Genomic DNA, 26,784 nt, shown 5'->3' on the forward strand with positions numbered 1-26,784 from the left:
TAAGAAATTAGGAAAATTGAATGAAGGAAGTGACCTTCAAGAATGTGAAGTGTAAGACCGGGGGCATGATACCCAGGAAGGGAGACGCCAGGTATGAAAGATATCCCAACATTGAGATGACTGTTGAGATAAACAACAAAAGTAAATGAGGAATTATTAAGAAGAAGTTCACGTTGAACACGACCAATATCTTCCAGAACATCCCTGTTGTCATTACCAAGTTAGGAAAGAAAAGCGGGTAACCATTGTTATCTTTTGAAGGCCATATGGGTTGACCTCAGTTTGAATAAGGATGCTATTGTGAAATTGGTATATACTATCGAGGTGGGAATGATTGAATAAGATAATCTATCAAGGATATATGACTTGATTTGTCCATGGAAGGATGCAAGTACCTTTTTAAAGGTGGAATTAAGGATATAACTTCGATAAGTTAAGATGAACCCTAGGGGAATGCATAAAGGTTGGCATTTCGCCCTTAATAGGGACAGTATGAGTTTTGACAGTATGAATTGGAAAGGATTAAGGTAACAACAACCTTTAAGGATCAGTGGGGAAATTTTTCAGAAGTATATAGACAATGGTTCTAGTATTAGTAAATGGTATTTTGATATGCCCAGTATCTAGGGAATACAGGAGGAACGATTCAAGGATAACCTTAGAGGTCTTACAAGGAGAAAAGTAATATTCAAAGTTCTCAAGAATAGAAATTTTGATAAAGGAAATATTACATAATTATAATAATGCCAGGTGGGCACGTGTTGAACCATAAAAAAGTATAGATCGACCCAATGAAGGTCGAGATTGGTGAAAACAAGTAGGACCCAAGATAAGAGACGTCCTAAGTATGATTGACAGTCAGTCATGACAATGTTAACCTCTAAAAGACCGAGGCAATAACTTATGGAAAAATGGTGATATTTTTTTTTCTTTTCACCAAAGCGTAAGGAAGAGCATTTTCACACAAGCAGTGATTGGAAATGAGGTAGAAAATTTAGTTGAAGATCATTTAAAAGACATTGATTGTAAGGAAATTTTACTATCAGGAAAGGCCAAGGAGGTGGCCGACACTTTAAGTGTAAAAGGACAATTATAGGCGCCCGTGCCAGAGGAATATAGTGATAATGGTTAAAGCCGTGAAGGTTGTATTATGGTGTGGAAGATTGACATTCCTTCTGATGATTGAGCGATACTCAACCGTGATAGTAGTTTGGTAAAGATTTAATTTATGTAATCGCCGTGAGCGGGCTATCTATCTTATAAGGTCATATCTTGAGATAAGCCAGGGCCATGTTACGAAAGGACTAAATGAACCTTTGAGCTTCATGTCTCCTAATAAATACATATGGTTAATAATGGTATTAACCTGCTATTGTTGCTTTCATTGAAACTCTTCTGAAATTTTATCTGCTTCATGTCATATGTACGTCAAGTTCAAGAGTGTTCTTTATGAATCATGAACGGTGATCATGTTACCTCCTTAGAAGAATTTGATACGAGATGTATGGACTCCGTATGGTTAGCTATTAAGACTTCATGGAAAATGAATGACTACAGTAGGTCAATGGTGGACCATAGTAATGTAGGAATGATTCTACTAGTAATGAGTCGATTACTTACAACTGTGAGAGTTGTATTGGAATGGATGTTGAGTACCACTAATCGGGTCGTGGTGGTGTATAAGTTATCATTGATAGACTAATTAAGTAGATTATCTACCTATTGAATACTTATTCTTTCTTATCAATAGAGAGTCGTATTACTATACAAGGAAGGTTGCTGTGCAAGCATAGAATTTTAGTAACGATGATGTCTAGAATGAGATCCCAGATTCGATTTTCGATGTCGAGGGAGTTTCAAAGGTGATTGTGTATAAGCTCGGGGAAGAGCATGGGTCCATAAAATGATGGACGAAATAGCAAAAATATTTAAGCATGTGAAATGTGATACGATAATACTGGATATTGATACAGATACATATGTTTTGTTCTCCTATGACAAACCTCTATAGTTCAGAGGTAGATTCCAAGCCAGATATTTGTGGCAGTATTTTTTCATATACAATTCTCTTCAATTCATTCTTTTCTCTCCTTTTTATTTTGTATAAGCTGAGAAGAAGAACCCATCCAGAAGGGGAGGTATTGCCGAATGACTATCTATCTGTGTGATAGAAGCCTAGTAGGATACCACATGTTATTTAATTGCTTGTCAAGTACTAAAGGTTGGCCACCTTTTGTACTAACTATGCAATAGAACAAGTGTTCATGATCATAGTGATCTCTCAATAAATTCTTTTACTTCTACACGAAGGACCAAGCTTTCGAAGATGGAGGCAGCTAGAGATGAAGTGGTACCAAGTATGGTGGTATTTGGAATGGAAACGCATTCATGATACTAAGGTTGACGCGGTTGTTAAAAAGGTTATAGAATACTAACGAGCAAAAGTGTAACCAGTATAGTATTATGTACGGAAGATAGTAATGACTACGAACAAGAAAAGAAGGAGTTTTGAGAAGCAAAAGCTATAGTGCTAGAAGCTATGATGAGAGTCTGTGCAATAGACTTGAAAGAATTTGGAATGATCACTTAAGGTGGATTGAGTTTTCTTACGATAATAGATCGTATGTCAGTATCGAGATATCGCCTTATGAGATCCTTGAGGGAACACAATGTCTATCTCCCTTATGTTAGGATGATGTTGCAGAGCGCAAGATGCTCGGACCAGCAGTGGTCCAAAGGACCAAGGATATAATAGATCTAATTAGAGGACGGCTGGTAGTAGCCCAAGATGGACATAAGAAGTATGTTGATTTGACACGAAAGGACAAGGAATAGGAAGTAGGGGACCTAGTGTTGTCATAGGTATTCCCTTGGAAAGGATGGATGAGGTTCGGAAAGAAAGGAAAGCTAAGCCCACGAATTGTTGGACCCTTGGAGATATTAAAACGTATTGGGAAGTTAGCATATGAGCTAGCCCTACCCCCCGAAACTGTAGCAAGTTTATAACGTGTTCCACGTATCAATGTTAAGAAAGTGTAATCCGGATGCCAGACAAATAGGGGCATATGAGCGCATAGGCATGCAACCAAACGTAACCTATATGGAGCAACCAGGAAGGGTTATAGATCGAAAAGGAATAAGTGCTTAGGAGGAAGGTTATCATGCTAGTCAGGCTTTTGTGGCAGAACCACAATGTGGGAAAATTGACTTGAGAGTTAGAAGGCACAATGCTAGAAAAGTACCCCAATTTATTTTCTATCTGATTCCGGGACGGAATCCTTTTAAGGAGGGGAGACTGTAATAACCCCAAATATTTTGGACTTTTTTAAACCCTGATGAATAGTAACTTTTGCGGATGATGCTGAATAAGGAAAATTATCAGCCCACGATATATAAGAGTACTGTTATGGAAATTCTAAGATCGTATTAGTATTCCATAAAGTAAAAGAGTGTACGTAAAGGTCGGTAGAATTCGAATTCGAACACTTTGATTTTTCCCGAAAATCCACCAGATACCGAAAGAAATGAGTATAAGATAAAATGATTAAAAGGATTTAAATTCAAGGATTATAAGAGAGGATCATAAAAGGAATATAAAATATTGAGAAAGATTTAGGGGAACCCAAGTAATAAGATCCCGGATATGATCCCTCAAACGATAAACGAGAACGAAAGTTAAGCGAACCGTATAACAGATCAGCGATCATTAGCCAAGTAATTAGGAGTTAATCAAAGGGGTTAGTGGAGGATGATGTCATCACACCAACAAGAGGAGGACAAGTGTAAGCAGATGACATAAGCAGATGACATGAGCATGACAAAGTGGGAAGGATTGGTTGGTTGACTGTGAGCCACACAATTTTTACCATGGTAACAATTTAATTAACAAACAAAAGGTAGCAACCAAGCCAAGGCAAAATAAATCACAAAACACAAATTAGAAGTTGACTTTTGCTTTCCAAGAACAAAAGCTCTCGGCCAAAACCAGAGCAGCAACTTCAAACTACCATATCTTCTTCAATACTCACTCAAATAGTATGTTCTATAGCTCTTTGGAAAGGTATTGAGATGACCTACAACTCTTATTCACAAGTCTCGTCCAAATAAGCATGGTAAGACCCTCGGTTTTACAGTTCTTTCAATCTGACTTTTAGAAACTTCAAAACCTAACTTTGTGTTCTTGATTTCTTTGGAAAGATCAAGCTTGTAGGAGGCTCCCTAAGACTTCCTAGCTACTCTAATCACTCCAAGGAAGGTATAACACCTCCAAACCCTAGCTTTACTTTGAGTATTACGATAGTTTTGATGGTTATAGTAAATGAGAAGCATGATGCTTGTGTGTTTAGAGTTTGGATTGGATTTGTAGTGATTTGGATGTTGAAATCTTGTTTAAAGTTAATGAAACTTAAGTATAGCTAGTAGTTCATGTGTGGGGTTGTATAAATTGGAAAATCTTGAGGTTTGGGGACTGATGTAGTAAGGTTTGGATGAGGGTTGGTTGTATTGTTGGTTGTGAGTTGAATGGTGGTTGTTTGGAGTGGTTTAAAACTTGGTAATCGCGTAAACATAGTCGTCGTAATGCCCAATTTCATACAACTGCTTGTTCTTAGTGTTCGGGACAGAGAGCTAACTATTGAATCTGTGACTTTGCCATGTTTAGTTAGATTATGTCGTAAGCTTCGTTTTGATATGTGGTTCGCTTGAATCCGATGTACGGTTTAGGAGAAACGACCATTTTAAGTAACGGCATTTCGTGAACGAACCATTACCCCTTACCTTACTTTGAAACATTGGTTAAGGCCCTTAAATGACTAATTGGAGTATGAAACAATTATTTAAAGTGGATTAGGCAGTTGGTAGAGTACTCGCGAAAGAATCGCCTTAAAATTCTTAATGGTTAATTTATTAAAAATGGTGGAACCAAGGGTACTCGAACGACTTATGTGATTCGTTAAGCGTAGAAGTGACCATAAGCAAACGTTAGGGTTCAATTGGTTAAAGCCTAGTTTCTTAAGCGACAGTGGTTTAATTCCAACTTATATTGTTGTTCATAGGTTATCGGACCCACTCTAAGCTTAAGTCTAACCGGGAACACTCAGGCAAGTTTTCTACCCGTTATACTGTTGTTGTGATGTATATATGTATATGCATTATCTTGTGATAAGTGCATGATTGTTATTAGCAAATCTTGTGATATATTGGAGCATGTGATATGATATTTATATGTATGCTTGTTTCGTAATCTTGATATTTAATTGTTGATTCAATGCTTATAAGTTGCATAATACCTATGCTAGAGATAAGCAGTAGTTGCGTATACCCTTAGTATATGGGACCCAAATGTGAACATTTTCTAAACCGGGAGTCGATGTTTCCGAGTATATTATATATATATATTTATAATATATAGATATATTTTTCAAAACTATTAATCGAATAAGGTTTATTCGATAACTTTATTTTAATTAATGAATATTATTTTGAATATTCATTCGAGGACTTATGACTCCGTTTATTTTATTTTATGAATATTATTGTGAATATTCATTCGAGGACTTAAGATTCCGTTTATTTTATTTAATGAATATTATTTTGAATATTCATTCGAGGGCTTATGACTCCGCTTCTTTTATTAAATAATATTCTTTATTTTATTAAAGAATAATGTTTCGATAATCAAACTTAGTTTCGATTATTCAAATAAAGATATACTTATACGAAAGTACGATCTTTGGTTATTTATTATTCATTTCAAGTATGAGTTTTAAAACTTCTACTTCAATTATTTTTATAAAGATTATCCTTATGGGAATATTATTTAATTAATAATATTCAGATATTTTCTCATATATCGGGACTGATTTATTTCATTAAATCAGCATTACTCTAAACATTCTTTAAAATGTTTTCGAGTCTTCAAAATAATTTTTAAAAGTTAGAGCGGTTCGCAAAACTCATTTTAAAATTTAAGATCTTCCTTTCGAAAGGGATTTAAATACTCGCTCAAAACCTGAGGGATCCGGCTCTGTGGTGTATTTTATATTCGCAACAAGGTTTCTTTTTTGAGAAAACATTTTGATTACTTACCCAATGTTCGGGAAGTAAGTCCATCTATTTGAGTCGGCATAAGCAACATGAGCTCAGTGGACGTCCATGAAAGTGTAAGTGGCTCAGTGGGAGTTCATCAATGCGAAAGTGGCTGAGTGGCAGTCCATCATAAGGCCCTAATGTGGCCAGGGTGATGACCAGTGGGGGATTCATCCATCTACTATTAGAAAAGGTGACTTAATTGATATCTTTGCCTGATCAGCAAGATATCAGGTTTATGCCAAAATTCTGTTTTTCCAAATTCATTGGATATTGCAACTCTGTTTATAATTTTCATAACAGAGGTTTTCAAGGAGTGTATGAAATGTGTATATATATAGGTGTATATATATATATATCGGGACTTAATGAAGTATCTCGTAATTTCATTATTTATAATGATATTTCAAAGATTGAATCTATCCAAGTCTTTTCCTGTAGTCTCATCTATGTGATGAACTTTTGAAACTGATTATACCTTGAACGGTGGTAGTTCAAGTAGTATTCGGAAAAGATATAAGTATATTGGAGTATCTTGTAACTTCATCTTTACAACTTATATCTAGTAAATGATTATCTTATGCATGACAAAGATTTTTAGAAAAATGTTGAGACAAGGTTAGATATATGAGATCACCTTGCAACGATATTTTACATTTATAAACTGGAACTTGTGTATATTATGCCTGGCAGAGTATTTCAAAGATTTTGAAAAGTATATATGTATATATTGAATATTTTACGACTTGGTCGCGTTAAGATATCAACTTGGTTCATTTCTTCTTGACCAAGACTTTCATGAGTACTATGAGAATGCTCATATATGGTTAATTATAATATATATTATTTCGGTGGGCTTGTTGCTCACACTTGCTTTCTTCTTTCATCACACAACAACTGATAGACAAGATGAACAGGATCAAGCTCCCAATTCGCGAGCGGATAGGAAACGTTTCGCAGTTCCTGTAGGCGTTGATGCCATTGTAGCTGAGGTAGGGTCTACCAATAGGCTAGGCTTTCAACTTTTGATGTACCAGACTTATGTATATTTATGAATTGTAATAATGGCAAAGAATATGTAAATTTATTCAGAAACCCTTTTGAGGTGTAATGACTTATAATTGTGGAATAAAATGACTTGTGTTATTGTTTGGTATTCATCTCTGAGACTATAACTTGTGGTGTGTGTGTATATTGTGGGGTCACAGTACGCAGTAGTTGGTTGATTATTAAGATTAAGTATTATTAAGGGAAATGGAACTCGTGACAACCCGGATCCCCGACCCCGGATTTGGGGGTGTTACAGATGATATCATCTTTGGTTCTACTAATGAAAAGATGTATCAAATATTCTCAAGACTCATGTAGAGTGAATATGAAATGAACATGATGGGAGAGCTAAGTTACTTCTTTGGCCTTCAAGTTGGTCAAAGAAGTGATGGCATCTTTATCAGTCAAACCAAGTATGTCAAAGATCTGTTGAAGATATTTGGAATGGTGGACTTCTCACCTGCATCAACGCATATGTTTACAGCTGCCAAGTTGGATGAAGATAAGAAAGGAAAAAGTGTAGACATTTCAGGTTATAGAGAAATGTTTGGATCTTTGTTGTACTTAACTGCTAGTAGACCAAACATCATATTTGTAACATGTCTATGTGATGAATTTTAAGCAAATCCTAAAGAATCATATTTGATGGATGTCAAGAGAATTTTCAGATATTTGAAGGAAATAACAAACTTGGGATTGTGATATCCTAAGGAAACTTATTTTGAAGTTGTTGGATACATAGATGCAGATTTTGCTGGATGTAGGGTAGATAGAAAAAGCACTAGTGGAAGTTGTAAGTTCCTTGGTCAAAGACTTGTATCATGGTATAGTAAGAAACAACAATATGTGTCAACTTCCACATCCGAGGCTGAATACATAGTTGCTAAAAGTTATTGTGCTTAAGTGTTTTGGATTAGAAATCAATTAATGGACTATGGCCTACTGTTACATAAGCTTCCAATCATGTGCGACAATACTAGTGCCATATCTATTGTTGCTAATCCAGTTAATCATTCTAGAACTAAGCACATTGATGTAAGGTACCATTTTATTAGAGAACATGTTGGAAATGGTACTATTGAGCTTATTTTTATTCCAACAAAAAATAATTAGCTGATATTTTCACTAAACCTTTGGATGAAGCAACTTTCACTAGACATGTTAGTAAAATTGGTATGTTAAATTCTTCATCCTAAAGGCATGAACTCAGCTAATGAGGTGCATCAGATTAATTTCTGATAAATCAAAATTAATTTGATTTAATTAGAAATTAACTGGAATATGATTTATAAATATTTCAGGATTCTCTGTATATTTATTTTTCAAAATTCAAATTTAACTTGGAATTTTTATAATTCTAAGTAAAGTTGTTCTAATATTAATTCACATTTTCCATATGTGAAATTAATATAAGATAGAATTGAGAATGAACAAAAGTAGGTAGAGAACTGAGTTCTCGATAAGTCTTAATGACTTCTCGATAAGTCTTTTCCATGACTTCTCGATAAGCCTCTGTATGACTTCTCGATAACTATTGTAGAGATCTCGATATACTTATCTATATGGAGTTCTCTACAAGTTCAAATTTTAGACTTCTCGATAACTCATATTGGAATAATTTAATTTAATAAATTGTTTAGTAAAATACTTTTGATAAAAAATCCATTCTACTTTTATGTTGATTTACTCAATATAAATTGGAATAATTCAGTCCAATTAGGACAAACTGGGTATTTGTACAGCATCTCGATAAGTCACTATCTAGTTCTCATTAAGAATCTGGATAGTGACAGCTCGATATGAGTTCTATAGGTCATTTGACTTCTCGACAAGAAAATATCAACCGTTTATTCCTCACTTCTCGACAAGTCACATCTCTAGCCTATAAATACCCAGACATCTCGACATAACCCTCTTTACGCTTTCGAGATCTCAATTGACTTAATTTCTGCAAATCTTCACCATTCTTAACTGTTTCAAACTCTTTCTTCCTCTAAACACTTACACACTCAAACTCAAACTTTTTCAATGGCTGCCAACAACGTTAGAGCTGTTATCCCCAAGGAAGGAACCAACTACCTAGTTTTGTGAAAGTAAACCAAGTACATGGTACCTTCAAGTGCTTTGTTAAATTCTTTTCCGATTTCTACCTTTCAGGGGCCTTAACTGCTAACCCTGTACTTTATCTGGATGTGTTGAATGAATTCTGGAACTCTGCAGTTATCAACACTATTGTCCATGAAAATCAAGCTGTATCTTTGGTGGTGAACTGCACAATTCAGGGTGAAGTTGTGGAATTCAATGCTCATGATGTCAACAAAGCTTTGGGTATTCCTACAGATAATATAGTGGAGGCTCCAACAATACATGAATTGGCTGAGTTGATGGATTTCATAAACTACAATGAAAAAATAGACATGATCAGGTTAAACAAGAAGAACCTGAGGAGAGAATGGTCTTTTATGTTTGACTCCATTATAAAAGCATTCACATGCGGAAAGACTGGCTATGACAACATCTCTAGTGTAGTGCATAAGCTGGTGTACTCCATGGCTTACAACAGACAGCTCAATATTGGAAGCTTGATCCTGGAAGAACTGAGCACAAGGCTAACAATGCCTTTGGTAAATAGAGGTAGGGAAATTTTCTTCCATAGATTTATAATGTCCACTTTAAATTATAAATTATTTGAAATTCACATGCTTGATGGTATAGATAGAAATCAAATAGGCAATTGTAAACATGTGTCCAAAATTTTATTTGATTCACTAATTACAAAGAATCAGGTTAAGGTTAGGCTAAATATAACTGACTTTATGTTGAAAAAATTTAGAATCTATCCTTATCCTATGCCTGACATGAGGAGCAATTACAACTTCTAGTTCATCTATGGCACCCGGTCTTGCAGTAGCACAAATACAAGAACACCAACAGGTGTCTACCACAGCTGCAACCCTTCCTTCACAAACTCTAGAGAGTAGTAAACCAACTGCTTCATCCTTCCAAAAGGATGAAGTTAATAAAAAGAAGAGGAAGCAGCAAAACATAGCAGTTGTAATTCAGAGTGGTGAGGAACAACAAATGAGTCACCATTGGTCAAAAAACCAAAGAAGGCTAAGAAAACCGAGTTGACCACTTAGATAACCACCTCTGCATCTTCTAAAAAAGATGCAGTTGTAACAAAGGGGACAAAAAAGACTCTAGTGGCACCTTCTCAAAAAGGTGTCACTATTGAATCAAGCATTCTCCCCAATGCACCATGTAAAGAGTCTGCACCCCCTCTTGAGCACTCTCAAGAGGGTGAAAGAAGTCATGTGATTGGCACATACACAGAGAGCACATCATTTGAAACTCCCTCATCCATTCAGGGGGAGTTGTCATAGATGAAACGACTTCAATCTTCGATCTATTTGTGCATCTTCCCCAAGTGTGTCTCTTGTTTTTCTTCTTGGTTGTTTCTCTGTCTAAAACTACTCTACGTGTCTATTCTATCTACATTATCATGTGTTGGATAAGCATCAAAGGTTTTGGATAATTATCAAAACCGGGCTTTTATAAAATACTTTGTACGAGGATAATGTTATTGAAAAGGGTTATCGTATCGGAAATTTTACGCCGGGTCGCGCACGGGTCAAACCGTAATCCGGATCGAAAAAGTGAAAATATGAAAAATGTCCGGAATTACCAGATTAGGTTAGGAAGAAGTTTTCGGAAGAGTCGGGTTTTAAAAACGTAAAAACGGTCGAGGTTGGACAATTCCCGACTTTATAAAATAATTTTGTAATTATTGAAAAAATAATTCATAAATTCATAAATCAATATAAAATCATATAATACTCCAAAAATTACCAGAAAAATACCTTAATTCTCTATATTTTATTCTGGACATAAGAAAATTAACATACCTAGACTTTACCACATATAAACATCCACATAACCACACCAATCATCAAATAATTCATCAAAATTCAAATAATAATCACATAATAATCATTTATTGATAAAAACAAGTACACGTTATTTTCCGGATATTACAATACATCAGTCACTAGTGACACAAATATTAATGACACTCCCAAATAATAAAAAAGAGTAGTCCGAGTGTACTTTTCAACTCACAGCTCAAATTCTAAAATATTATTAAAATAGTAAGATATTCAGTTTTATTAGACCATTCACCATTTATGTCTACAATCTTTACAAATCACATCTCAAGTTCTAAAATACTGATAGAACTAGTGTAAAAGCCCGTGCGAGGCACGACCCTGTATTTATATCAATATATTATCTCGAACGAACTTGCGCCTATAAGAAATTAATTTTTGAATACGATAAATAATTATTTTAACTTTATTTTACATTCATACAATAATTACGTAATAATGAATCACACTTTTTTATAAATTTAATTACATTTCATAAAAATTTAAATAAATTAATATGCAATGAAAATGAGATGGCATAAAGGTAATCACTGTTTTTTTGTTTTTTTTCTTTTCGTACATTTAGATAACTTAAGTGGTGAAAAACTTATTTTTGTCATAAAGTTCGATTCTCGGTCACCCTTGATAATTTTGATATTAGATACTTAGTTTTGATAGGGATAAATAAATCCTGATTGTGTAATTAAATATTACATAAATTATACAAGGTGTGGGCTGCTAGGCCCAATAAGAAGATGTATGATATTAAGACCAGAAAGGTTAACACGTTGATCAGGCCTGATGGACCAGATCAGGCCTGATGGAACAAAGAAGGCCCAAAACCCTAATTATTTATTAATTTCATAATTAATAATTAAGAGAGAAAAACATCTATTAAGATAAGTCCCAGTGGGGATATAAATCCTTGTAGATTGGCCTCCAAGGAACCTCATGGGATAAGGAATCAGCTTCCTACTCCCTAGGACTCCTAAGTCTATCCTAATTCAGAGACTTGACCATCAAGTCTCCTATACCAAGTCCAATTCAAGGACTCCCACATCTATAAAAGGGGCCTCACCCCACAAATCAGAACTACGTTTTTTGACTTGATCCTTGGCAATCAGCAAGGTACGTAGGCATCCTGTTAAGGTAGATTGAGTCACGAAACACAAGAGCAGTCAAATCGAGCCTTGAAGCTCACATTCCTTAGTAATAAATACAATAATTATATATATTAATTTTTAATCCATAACATTTGGCGCCGTCTGTGGGAAGGCACAACAATAACCATGGTGAGAACACGAAGAACAATTAGAGCTCTGGAGGAAGGAACACCATCGGGGACAACCCAAGTGATTTCGTCAACCGTGGAGATACCCCCTCACTCAACTTATGCATCTACTCAAGGGGAAGCCCAGATAGGGGCAACTCAACCTCAGCCATAAGGGATGATTCCACCGGCTATTCAAGGTACGAATCCTCAAGTTCAACAAGTACATGTACCTGTGAATTCTCGACCCATCGGGCATGAATATTCAACCGTTGTTACTACTAACCCCCCTTATGGGATGCCCCTTTACCCCGAGGTTGAAGGAAACGGACATGCTGGGCGAAGTGAAGCACGAGGGTAATCGCCCCCTACATACGAGGTTTGGCTCCTATGCCCGAGGATCGGGAATTTTCTGGTCCTTACACTGAGAGAGACTCTGAATCTTCGGATGATGAAGTGGCCCCAAGAAGGAGGCGTGCTGGCAAAGAACCGATGGATGATGGAAGCCAACGCCCTCAAAGCACCAAGGGGCGAATCCCCAAGAAGTGCAGGAAAGGATCAGGGCTCATGAGGCTGAGATTCAAAGGCTGAGGCGCGACTTGGAGGCGAACCAGACTACCAGACCCCAAGCACCTCCTAGAGGGAGAAATCCTTGTAAGTCATATGTCATAGACCTATTTGTATATTCGAGGATTCAACTCAACTCAAATAAGAATGTAATAAGTAAATAGTAGATCGACCGTCAGAGAGATCTCGCAAAGTAATATCTGTCAAAGGATTCAGAGACAAGGTTCATCTACAGACTTGAGGAGTTAATTCACTGGAAGAAGTTCAAGAAGTTGATCATGCCTCAGTGATATAAATCAAGATCGTGGATTTAATCAAGTGACAGAGATCTCGTCAGGGTATCATTAAATTACAAGGAATTTAATCTGAAGAAAATCAAAGTGTCAGAGTCAAGACATGAAGAAACGTCACGGAAGTTAGTCACTCATGAACCAGATAGTACATCGAGTGTCAACGTTGAAGTGGTGGAATTGATTCATAATTTTCAGTGATTTTCAGAAGATTTGCAGAAGAATGGTTGCTGCTCAAGACTAGAATTAATTCTCTATTAATTAATTGAGTCATCTAATTTAATTAAGAAAATAAATTATATCTGCGAAGAATAATTTATTTATTAATTGAATTAATTGATTAATTAATTCTGAATTAATTCTAGGAATTTTAGGAATTTTCAGAAGTTTAATTGGATTAAATTTAAGCTTTAAATCAGCAAGACAATTGAAAATGAACTAGCATGACAATCAGGATTGTCATACCGATTGTCATGCTAGGCCATTTTAGATTGTCTCACCGAAAGTTACTCTAGGAGGGTGATTGTCTTGCTAGTTCATTCAGATTGTCTTGCTAGTTCATTCAATTGTCCTACCGAAAGTCATACAAGCTTAAAGGATTGTCATTCCAATTCAATTAACTCAGCTGTTGATAAATAGAAGCAGAAGACTTTTCTTTAAAAAAAATCTCAATCATTTTTATTCAAGAACAAGAGACAGCAGCCGCCTTGAAATATAACATCCTTCATCTGCTTTATTCAAGATCATAATTTCTAGATTGTAATGTTAAATCTAATCCACTAGAAATCTTTATCTTGTTCTTGTGTATCAATCTAGCGGATTAAAATCCCTAGAACTTAATCTCAAATCGCTTTTAGCATTTGATTCTAATTATTGCGAAAATAGAAAAAGTTCATGTCGAATTTATTCTAGATTTGTGATAATTGATTTGAGATTAATACCTTGTAATCGATACAGTTGTTGTAACACATTTCAAGTTTAATAATATTTTTATTTAACTTGAATTTTGTTTCACATTTTTTATTCCGCATTTTATTCGATTATTTGGTAACGTTTGTATTCAACCCCCCTTCTACAAACACATTGGGACCCAACAATTGGTATCAGAGCCTTCTGATTAACGAACAAATCAAGATCCTAGACTTTTGTGATTTTTCAACTCCTTGAATTTTTATTTATTCAAAAATTCATAATGACTTCACATAAAGTTGGAACCGTTAAAATTCCACAATTTGATAAAGAGAATTATATCATGTGGAAGAAGAAGATGCTATTATTTTTACAAGTTGCAAATCCCAAATATTCAAACTTGTTAAAGAAGGGTATAAAAACTCCGATGGTTATTGAACCGGAGGTAATAATAGATGGTGTGGTGACTACTGAAGCTAGAACCTATCCAAAAGATCCTGAAGATTTTACTCCTGCTGAGAAGGAAGAAGCCTCCTTGGATGCCAGCCTTCAATTAATATTAATTGATTCCCTTGATCCCTTGATGAACAGACATGTGATGAACTGTAAAAATTCCAAACACATGTGGGAAACTATTGAGGTGATTAATGAAGGCACAGAGGAAGTTAGGGAGAACAAGTTGGAAATCCTAACCTCTGAATATGAACATTTTAAATCAAATCCAGGAGAAGGAATTACTGAAGTGTTTGAGAGGTACAATGCGTTGATCAACAACCTGAACATCAATGGAAAGTATTATTCAATCAGGGAGGTCAACAAAAAGTTCCTTTTAACACTGCCAGCTCATCTTGAACATAGAATCACTGCCATTAGAGAAGCTAGAGATCTGAGTGAGATTTCTTTGGACAGGCTCTATGGAGTGTTAAAAACCTATGAGTTGGAGCAGATTCAACAGAAGGAAGTCTACGGGAAGGATAGAATGGTCAGCACATCTACTGCACTTGTAGCTGAAGGTCAACAACAACAACAATCTCAACAGTTAGAAAGAATGGTACAGTTTTCCAAGGGTGAGGAAAATGAGTTAGTAGCAGAATATGATCCTCCTACTACAAATCAATCAAGTGATGATTTTTATTCCTTGGAAGAGCTGGAGCAATTGGAAGATGAATCAATGGCCCAAATTGTCAAGAGATTCTCCCATGTCAGATTCAGGAGGAATCCCAAGCTTAAGTACAAGTCCAACTACAACAAATTCCAGAAAGGTGGATCTTCATCCTCTAACACCAGCAGCGGTGGGTACAAAACAGGGATGGTTGATCGAAGCACCATTAGATGCTATAACTGTAATGAGTTGGGACACTTTGCCACAGAATGTAGGAAGCCAAAGCAAGTAAGAAAGAACTCTGAAAGGGCTTATCTGGCAAAGGGAAGAAGCTGGGATGATACTGACAGTGAAGATGAAGATGAAGGAAATCTTGCTCTTATGGCTATTGATGGAAAAGCTTCATCGTCAAGAATAGAGGTAAAACTTTCTGATGCTGAAATGGTTTATCATCTAAGAGGTAACTTAGATTGTGCACGTCGTGATAATGAACTGTTAAGTTTACAGATCACAGACCTTGAGAAAGAGGTCAATGAATTAAGACTTGTGCACATTAATCAAGACAAATTAAAAGAACAGGTATCTTTTCTAGAGAATAGAGTTGACTGTTATAGAAAACTCGAAACTATTCTCAAAGACAAGATCACCGGTCTTGAGACTAAGGTTAGAGCCTACTTCAATTCTTGTTCGAAGGCTAAAGAGTTCTACAGTAAGCAAGCTGTTAATCAAACATCTGGAATAGGTTATGATTACAATGCTGCTATTGGAGAATTAGGCATAAACTCCCCTCCCCATGTCTGTGCTAAAGGGAGGGAAGTACCACATGTGCTTAAGGGTGTTGATGAACCCCTCTATAAAGCATCAATTGCTGAACCATTTGATGCGACCTCTTCTGTTATTCATGAAGAAATACGTGCTGAAGATCATGCTAATGAGAAGATTGTTTCCAAGTCAAGTGAGTCGAAAGTTCCAGTCAAAGTTGTGAAAGCAACTGAGACTAACTCAGACACACATGAGTTGGATAACAATAATTCCATGTCTACCATGCATAAATTACCTGCTGTTAATCACTCTCATAAAGCATGTAGTGTTGCTAATTGTATGTCTTGTGCTTTTAATATGATGTATGCTTATTTTAATGGTAAGCATGTGTCTAATGATAAGACTACTCCTCGTCAGCATGTGAATAACAAGAAGCATGATAGGTCTAAGACTGCTAGTCCTTCTAAGGCTAGAAAGGAGACATTTGTGCCTAAGCTTAAACAGAAATTTGTTAAGGCTGTTTACAAGGTCAAATGTTCAGTCATTGAGAATGTTGAGACCATTAAAATTAAAAATGTTGTTTTGTCTGACAAAGGACAGTTCTACAAGTATGCCGGGCCCAACCAAGTTTGGGTTCCGAAGAAGGTCTAATCCATTTGAAGTGCAGGGCAGTATACAGGTGTAACCGGTAGTGTGGATTCTTGACAAGTGGATCATCAAGACATATGACCGGAGATAGAGCCCTGCTATCAAATGTGGTTGAGAAAGCTGGCCCCATGGTTACCTTTGGAGATAACAGCAAAGGTTTATCTGAGGGATATGGCTGTTTGCAAGCTGGGAATGTTATCATTGTAATTTTGTATATTGTGCTAGGTTATTATCAGGAAGCAGTATCTAACATATAGCACCAGTGACGAGACTTGAGAATATTACGACATATCAGGCACCTGCTGCACATTACACTTGGAATTGGACTCTAGTAAGATGTGTACAAGTGTACTCCTGGTTGGTAAGTCAAAAGAGGAAGTCAATGCACCACAGTTCATGGACTTTGCAGCTGCAGATCTATTGGACTATGCAATTTCTTCTTCACAATCTCACTTCAGGTTGGTATGAACTAGTATACTGCTCAAGCAATCGTCAAGGACATGGTATGGCACTCTAACAGAAGTTATAATTTTATATGAATAAGTAGAGTCGTCATATTAATAACTATCTTATCACTAAGCACAATCATATTGTTTTATATGTGTAGTGATATATTGTTAATGCAACATAACAATTAGTATCTAAAGTACTTGACAAGTATCGGTCAATGATATGTTGTTAACATTATGTTGCAGATATTTGTAAGCTTTTGACATGAATGAGAATTACTTAGACTTTACCCTAAGTGATCAATGTTTTATCAAAAACTCATTCATTTTGAAAAACAAAAATTAAACTTCTTTCTACATTAGTGATTTCTTATTTCATGTAAAATCTTTTGAAATCACTATTGTAAATCATTTTCTCTTTATTACCATATGTTCTATGATACAGGATTCAGTCTCCAATGACTTTCTTTCATTGACAGTCATGAGGTTGAAAACCCACAACGTCTATCCCAGACTGTAAAGACAAACACAAAAACAGAACCAACCAACACTCTTTTACCACTAAAAGTAGTATGAATGAGCGTGAGGGAGATAGTGCCTAGTGCACCACATAAGGAAGGTTCTGTAGTCAACCCAGTAGCTCTGTCTCCTACATAGATGAGTAGTATTTAAACCGAGACAACTGCTAGCCCCCATACATCTTCTCAAAAAGATGTAATGGCTGAAAAGGCACAAAACAGTTACTAGATTCATTCTCTCAACAGGGTGCGTCTATTGAATTTTGCCTGTCGGCCAAGGTATCCGATGTAGTGTCACCACTTCAAAAATAAACAATTCTTAATGCACAAGGAGAGGTTACACACACAAAGGATGAGTTGACGGAAACAAGAGTTTCGACCATTTTAAGGTCAGATTCGATTGTTCAAGGTTCGTTAGTGGACCAATTGCCTTTACAGGTGTTAGGAGAGGATACTGATCCAAAAGCCATATGTCAGTGGTCAGTGTCTACCTCCCCAGGCTTAAATCCCCTGGATGCATCTGCGGATAGTGGATCTGACATAGGTGCAGATCGGCAACTTGTTGACAATGATTCAGATATTACCTGATGAGTCACAAGGAAATGTCTTCACAGACATTAGAAGGGAACCTTGATCTTTATGCTAAAATCTTTGGATCATTGTTTACCTTCCCAGAATTCAAATCTGGAACCCTAAAAGGGAAACTATTAACTTGTAAATTATGACTCAGATTCATCTGACGAGTTTAACAAGGATGGGGATTTGTGAACTCCCATTGCACCACCTGTGACCTCCTTAAGGATGGCTAAGGTGATTTTCCTTGCAGGTACAGCTGGATTATGGAGCTATGAGAGAAGAGTGATACACTTGTGAGAATGAGTGTAAACACGAGTGGAGAGAAGAGTGAAACACATGTGAGGTACACTTAAACACAATCACACACTCACAGTGAGGAAGAAACAGAAACTACTTGTTATTTCTTTTCCAACCAAGTGAAATATGAGAACTCCTTCAGACGACGGCATACATTCCTTCTTTAAGGGGGAGATAAAAGCTTAAGTAATAGTTTGGAGGATTCCTCAACTAAGGGGGAGAAATAGCAGGGAGTAAGAAAAAGATCCTACATGTACACTACACCACACCATTGTTGTTTTTAACTACGGATCCTATTGTACGGGAGAGGTGGTAAACACAAGGTGATTTTCTGATAAGGGAAGAAGCAGTTAGGGGAGTACCATTGGTTTTTATCTGCGGATCCTATTGTACGGGAGAGGTGGTAAAACGAAGGTGATCTTCCTTAATCAGTTGATTCTCATAGGGGGAGAAGCAAGAGATATGGGCTTCTCAATAGGAAATGTGGTTGTACAAATGAAGATGAAACTACTTGAAGATATGTTCAGTCTAGAGGAACATCTACTTGGAATCTGGAAAATGTTAAATCTCATCCAGAAACTTTTCTGCTATTTACTTTGCATGTATGTTTATATCTTTTTCTTATTTGTTAGTTGAGTTATCCTCTAGGTATTTGTGTGTTATTGTCTAACAAACAAATAGGGGGAGATTGTAAGTCATATGTCATAGACCTATTTGTATATTCGAGGATTCAACTCAACTCAAATAAGAATGTAATAAGTACATAGTAGATCGACCGTCAGAGAGATCTCGCAAAGTAATATCTGTCAAAGGATTCAGAGACAAGGTTCATCTACAGACTTGAGGAGTTAATTCACTGGAAGAAGTTCAAGAAGTTGATCATGCCTCAGTGATATAAATCAAGATCGTGGATTTAATCAAGTGACAGAGATCTCGTCAGGGTATCATTAAATTACAAGGAATTTAATCTGAAGAAAATCAAAGTGTCAGAGTCAAGACATGAAGAAACGTCACGGAAGTTAGTCACTCATGAACCAGACAGTACATCGAGTGTCAACGTTGAAGTGGTGGAATTGATTCATAATTTTCAGTGATTTTCAGAAGATTTGCAGAAGAATGGTTGCTGCTCAAGACTAGAATTAATTCTCTATTAATTAATTGAGTCATCTAATTTAATTAAGAAAATAAATTATATCTGCGAAGAATAATTTATTTATTAATTGAATTAATTGATTAATTAATTCTGAATTAATTCTAGGAATTTTAGGAATTTTCAGAAGTTTAATTGGATTAAATTTAAGCTTTAAATCAGCAAGACAATTGAAAATGAACTAGCATGACAATCAGGATTGTCATACCGATTGTCATGCTAGGCCATTTTAGATTGTCTCACCGAAAGTTACTCTAGGAGGGTGATTGTCTTGCTAGTTCATTCAGATTGTCTTGCTAGTTCATTCAATTGTCCTACCGAAAGTCATACAAGCTTAAAGGATTGTCATTCCAATTCAATTAACTCAGCTGTTGATAAATAGAAGCAGAAGACTTTTCTTTAAAAAAAATCTCAATCATTTTTATTCAAGAACAAGAGACAGCAGCCGCCTTGAAATATAACATCCTTCATCTGCTTTATTCAAGATCATAATTTCTAGATTGTAATGTTAAATCTAATCCACTAGAAATCTTTATCTTGTTCTTGTGTATCAATCTAGCGGATTAAAATCCCTAGAACTTAATCTCAAATCGCTTTTAGCATTTGATTCTAATTATTGCGAAAATAGAAAAAGTTCATGTCGAATTTATTCTAGATTTGTGATAATTGATTTGAGATTAATACCTTGTAATCGATACAGTTGTTGTAACACATTTCAAGTTTAATAATATTTTTATTTAACTTGAATTTTGTTTCACATTTTTTATTCCGCATTTTATTCGATTATTTGGTAACGTTTGTATTCAACCCCCCTTCTACAAACACATTGGGACCCAACAATCCTCCTCCCATCATAGACCTGGACGGTCCGGTGCAGAGAAGGGCTGTTGTCCCAAGGGCTGATCCAAGTAATCTTCTTCCCCTTGGAGATCCTGATGATCCTACTCCACCCTTCATTGAAGGAATAATGAATACCCATATCTCAAGGAAGTTCAAGATGCCAACTATCAAAGCTTATGATGGCACGGGAGATCCCGCTAATCATGTTGGGACATTCTCTAATGCACTGCTGTTGCAGCCCGTGAATGATGCTATAAAGTGTCGGGCCTTCCCTCAAACCCTGTCGGGTATGGCTCAAAGGTGGTACAGTCGCTTGCCCCTAAACTCTATTGGGTGGTTCAGAAAATTAAGTCAGGCTTTTATTAAGCAATTCATCAGTGGGAGAGTTCATGAGAAAAGTTATGCATCTCTTATAAGCATTGTGCAGGGGACAAAGGAATCCTTGAGAGATTACCTGAATCGTTTGACAAAGGAGGCTTTAAAATTCCTAGACCTTGATGATAAGGTAGCCATGATAGCACTGCAACAAGGAACTAGGGATGAGTTTTTTAAGATGTCCTTGGCCAAACGCCCCCCTGAAAGCATGTTGCAGCTCCAGGAGCGGGCAGGGAAGTATATCAAAGTCGAAGAAAGCATGAGAAAGACCGTAGTGAGTAATGAGCCCGCTGTAGGCAAGAAGCGGAAGACTGATCTGGAGTATATCGCTAAGGACAAGTATCCTAGAATCGAGCAAAACCCTGATTCAACCCCCAAGAAGGGAGGACCTGGGCAAAAGTTCACCGAATACGCTAAGCTGAATGCTCCTAGAAGCCAGATCTTGATGGAAATCGAGAAAGATCGAGATATTCGTTGGCCTAAGCCCCTGAAGGCTGACCCTGCCAAGCTAGACAAGAGCAAGTATTGCAGATTTCACAAAGATGTTGGTCACGACACCGATGAGTGTAGGCAGCTGAAAGATGAAATTGAGTTCCTCATTCGAAAAGGAAGATTGAACAAATACACTGGAGAAGGAGGGGACAGGAATAATAATAGAAGGAAGAACTTTGAAGATCGTAGGAGGGACCAAGACGATTAGGGGCGAAACCCCCAGCCTAGAGGACCAGTTATAAACACAATTTATGGAGGGCCGCGACCTTGAGGGCCTGTGATAAACACGATCTTTGGAGTTCCAACTGCTGCTGGATTATCCAAAAATTCCAGAAAGGCATATACTAGAGAGGTTATGCATATTGTTGGAGAAGCCCCGAAGAGGGCCAGGACAGAAGTAACATTGGCTTTTGATGATTCTGACCTAGTGGGTGTGAAGTTTCCGTTTCCTCATGACGACCCGCTGGTCATAACACCGGTAATAGGAAATAGCCCGGTCAAGAGGGTCCTTGTGGATAATGGTGCTTCAGTGGATATCTTGCTCCATGACGCCTTTTTAAGGATGGGGTATAACGACTCCCAGTTGACACCAACCGACATGCCGATGTATGGATTTGCAGGAGTAGAATGTCCTGTGGAAGGGATAATCAAGTTGCCAACCACCATAGGTACGGAACCAAGGCAAGCAACGCAGATGTTGGACTTTGTGGTGGTAAAAGCTAGTTCAACCTATAATGCTATCATGGGAAGAACAGGGATACATGCCTTCAAGGCAGTCCCTTCTTCCTACCATTCATTCATGAAGTTTCCCACCCGGAACGGGATTGGAGAAGAGAGAGGAGATCAAAAAATGGCTAGAAGCTGTTATGTGGCCTCTTTGAGGGCAGATGGAGTCGGGGGGCAGGTTCTTCCTATTGAAGATATGGATGTCCGAGAAAATGATGAGAAGAGAGGAAAGCCAGCAGAAGACTTGGTTTTGATTCCTTTAGACCCCGAGAATCCTGAGAGGATGACTTTCATTGGAGCCACATTAGAGGAGCCCCTTAGAGGGAAGTTGGTGAAATTTTTGAAAGAAAATAGTGATGTGTTTGCATGGTCAGCAGCTGATATGCCAGGCATAGACCCGGAGCTGATTACTCACAAGTTAAACGTGGATCCAAGCCGGAAGACAGTGAAACAAAAGAAAAGAAACTTTGCCCCGGAAAGACAAGAGGCTATAAAACAGGAAGTAGAGAAGCTCTTAGAGGCTGGTTTCATTGAGGAGATTCAATTTCCGGAATGGTTAGCAAACCCTGTAATGGTGAAGAAGGCTAATGGAAAGTGGAGGATGTGTATAGACTTCACTTATCTGAATGATGCATGCCCTAAAGACTGTTTTCCGTTGCCAAGGATTGATACTTTGATTGATAACACTGCGGGGCATGAGATGCTGAGTTTCATGGATGGATTTAGCGGATACAATCAGATTAAGATGCACAAGGATGACATTCTAAAGGTATCATTCATCACTGACTTTGGTGTTTATTATTATCTTGTTATGGCATTTAGTCTTAAGAATGTAGGAGCCACCTATCAAAGGTTGGTAAATAAAATTTTTAAGGATCTTATTGGTAAGACTATGGAAGTCTATGTTGATGACATGTTAGTCAAGAGTCTAGTAAAGACTGATCATATAACCCATTTGAGGGAAGCTTTTGAGGTCCTGAGGTACCACAAGATGATATTAAATCCTACAAAATGTGCTTTCGGAGTAGGATCTGGAAAATTTTTGGGATTGATGGTCTCCAAGAGAGGGATAGAGGTTAACCCCGATAAAATAAAGGCAATCCTAGATATGGAACCACCAAAAACCGTCAAGGATATTCAGAAGCTCACAGGAAGGGTTGCTGCGCTAGGACGATTCATCTCCAAGACAGGAGACAAGTACTTGTCATTCTTCAAGTCACTAAAGAACATTAAGGACTTTGTATGGAATGAGGAAAACCAAAAGGCATTCGAAGAGTTAAAGAAGTATATGTCCCAGGCCCTGTTATTGGCCAAGCCAGCTTTGAATGAAGTTTTATTCTTGTACTTAGCCGTTTCAGAAAGTGCTTTGAGCGCTCTGTTGGTTAAGGAGGAATTGAAAATCCAGAAACCCGTATACTATGTCAGCAAAATTCTACATGGTGCTGAGTTGAATTATTCAACTATTGAGAAATTTGCTCTAGCCTTGGTAATGGCTTCGAGAAAGCTGCGTCCTTACTTTCAGGCTCATCAGATTGAGGTGCTAACAAATCAGCCCCTGAAAAATATCATTCACAGTCCCAAGGCAAGTGGGAGATTGATTAAGTGGGCAATAGAGCTGGGAGAGTTCGATCTCAAGTATAAGCCACGAACGACAATAAAAGCCCAGGCACTAGCTGACTTCGTGGTGGAATGTACCATACCCAACCAGGAAGTCGGGGGGCAGGAAGATACCATACCTCAAGACAAGGGAGTCGATAATGGGGACAAAGAGAAGGATGATAAGGAGAAAGAATATTAGGTTCTCTATTTTGATGGAGCATCAAAAACAAACTCCAGTGGAGCAGGATTGGTTTTACAAAGCCCTGATGGGTTCTTAATTGAGTATTCTATGAAGCTAGACTTCCCAACCACAAATAATGAGGCAGAATATGAAGCTCTGATAGCTGGTCTTGGCCTAGCTGGAACACTTAGAGTCAAAAACTTAAAGGTCCGTGGAGACTCGAAGCTGATCATATCTGTTAGGTCTCAATATGTTTGTAGAAGGGGGGTTGAATACAAACAATACCGTTTAATCGAATACAATGCGGAATAAAAAAGGTGAAATAAAATTCAAGTTAAATAAAATTATTATTAAACTTGAAAGGTGTTACAACAACGGTATCATTTACAAGGGATTAATCTCAAATCAATTATTACAAATCTAGAATAAATTCGACATGAACTTTTTCTGTTTTTGCAATAAAAAGATCAAATGCTAAAAGCGATTTGAGATTAAGTTCTAGGGATTTCGATCCGCTAGATAGTTAAACAAGAACAAGAAAAGTATTTCTAGTGGATTGGATTTAACAATAAATACTAGAAATAAATGATCTGTGAATTTGCAATAATTTCTCTACAGGTTTCTTTTGTTCTGTGTTCTTCTGTTGAATATTCAATGCCGTGTGTTCTCCTGAAAATGATCTGCTTTCTGTTGTTTAAGTAAACAAAACAATCCAATTGAATCTGCAAGACTTTCGGCAAGACAATCAAATGAACTAGCATGACAATCCATTTGAACTGGTAGGACTTTCGGCAAGACAATCCAAATGAACTAGCATGACATTCGTTTGAACTGGTAGGACTTTCGGCAAGACAATCCAAATGAACTAGCATGACATTCGGTATGACTATTGATTGTCATACCGATTTTCTTCCTAATATAAAAGATAGTCTTGCTGGATTAAAACAGATTTTAATCAAATAATAATTCTGAATTAATTAATCAATTAATTCAATTAATCAATAAATTAATCTTTGCAGATTTAATTTATTTTCTTAATTAAATTATATGGCTTAATTAATTAATAGAGAATTAATACCAATCTTGAGCAGCAACCATTCCTCTGAAAATCTTCTGAAAATCACTGTCAATTACAAATCAATTCCACCACTTCAATGTTGACACTTGATGTACTGTCTGGTTCATGAGTGACTAACTTCCGTGACGTTTCTTCATGCCTTGACCTTGATACTCTTGATTTTCTTCAGACTAAATCCTTGTAATTAATTGATACCCTGACGAGATCTCTGTCACTTGATTAAATCCACAATCTGGATTTATATCACTGAGGCTTGATCAATTTCTTGAGCTTCTTTCAGTGAATTAAGTCATCAAGTCTGTAGATGAACAATGTTACTTAATCCTTTGACATATGTTACTCTGTGAGATCTCTCTGACGATAGATCCACTATTTACTTATTATATTCTTATTTGAGTTGAGTTAAATCCTCGAATAAACAAATAGGCTATAACATATGCCTTTCAATCTCCCCCTATTTGCTTGTTAGACAATAACAACAAATACCTAGAGGATAACTCAACTAACAAATAAGAAAAAGATATAAACAGTAATGCAAAGTAAATAGCAAAAAAGTTCTGGATTATATTTAACATTTTCCAGATTCCAAAAGAAATTTACAAGTGAATACAAGATAGATGTTCCTCTAGCCTAAACATATAACTACATTAGTCTATCTTGATTCATAAAGCTCTAATCATATTACATTGTGTTTTGAGCTAATTGAATTCAGTTGTCCTCTCATCTGACTTCACCTTCTTCTAAATCTTGAAGCAACTCCTTGTCAAAGACACGATCCTTTTCTGAAGTGAAGCTGTCTGGTCTAACTGGTTGAACTCCAACTGTCTTTAGCTTATTCTTGAGTTGATTGTACCTTTTAATATTCTTTTCACAATAAGCTTGAATCAGATCAGCTGCTTGAGTTTTCAACATGGATGAATATCCAGCAGTTCTTAAGTGATGTTTCATCCAGACCAGATGCTTAGCTGAGTAGTCTTTAAGAGATTGTGAATCGAGCTGGCAGATTTGAAGACAGTCAGACTTAAAGAATCTTACCTGATGAGGATTGTTGACCACTTGAGGACTAGCCCTGCTGGCAAACTCTTTGAGCCTTTCTCGAAGAACTTCATTCAATTCTGAGCTTCTTTTGACTTTGTTGAGAAGAACCCAAATCTCTAACAAAAAACGATTCTCAAACAGATGAAGTGACACCTTGAAAGATCCTTCGCTCTGACAATATACAAATATGCTCATCTCATTTAGGGATCTGTCAAAGGCAGCTGTGATCCTTGAGACTTCAGTCTTTATAGCATTCATGTACATGTCATTGTTTGGATTAGAGATCTCCAGCTTGTCCAGAAGATGTAGAAACTGTCTATCATTGTTTGTGCTCAGCTGAGGCATATCAAGTACTCTCCTAGCTTCATCCCATTTTTCACCAATCTTCAGTCTGACATCTCTTCTCCTTTCTTGAGCTTTAATGTCATGAAAACGTTGCTTTTGAAGAGTTTCTGTTCTTTGTATGTCTTTCCTCATGTCAATGATCTGGGAGACCTTTTTGAGTTCAGCTTCTTTTCTTTTCATCTCTGACTGCTGCTGCTGAAACTCTTTCTCAAACAGAGGATCCACTGGAGCTTCCTCTTCCCATTCTCCAAAATCACTTTCCTCCTCAGCTTCAAAGAAACCATCTTTATCTTCCAAGACTGGTTCAGTGGGAACGTCACAAATATCAAAGTCATCCTATTCTCTACTATAGTAGATATCATCAGGCTTCCCTGTGCCTCCAGCAAACGACTCTTTTTCTTTTCCCTTATCACTTCTCCCTTTCTTCTCCCCCTTAGTTGAGGAATCCTCTACAGACTTTCCCTTAGATCCTCCATGACCTCCATCACCTCCCGAGCCTGAGCCTCCACCAG

Source organism: Apium graveolens, chromosome 3 (genome assembly GCF_009905375.1).
Source record: "Apium graveolens cultivar Ventura chromosome 3, ASM990537v1, whole genome shotgun sequence".
Classification (NCBI taxonomy): domain Eukaryota; kingdom Viridiplantae; phylum Streptophyta; class Magnoliopsida; order Apiales; family Apiaceae; genus Apium; species Apium graveolens.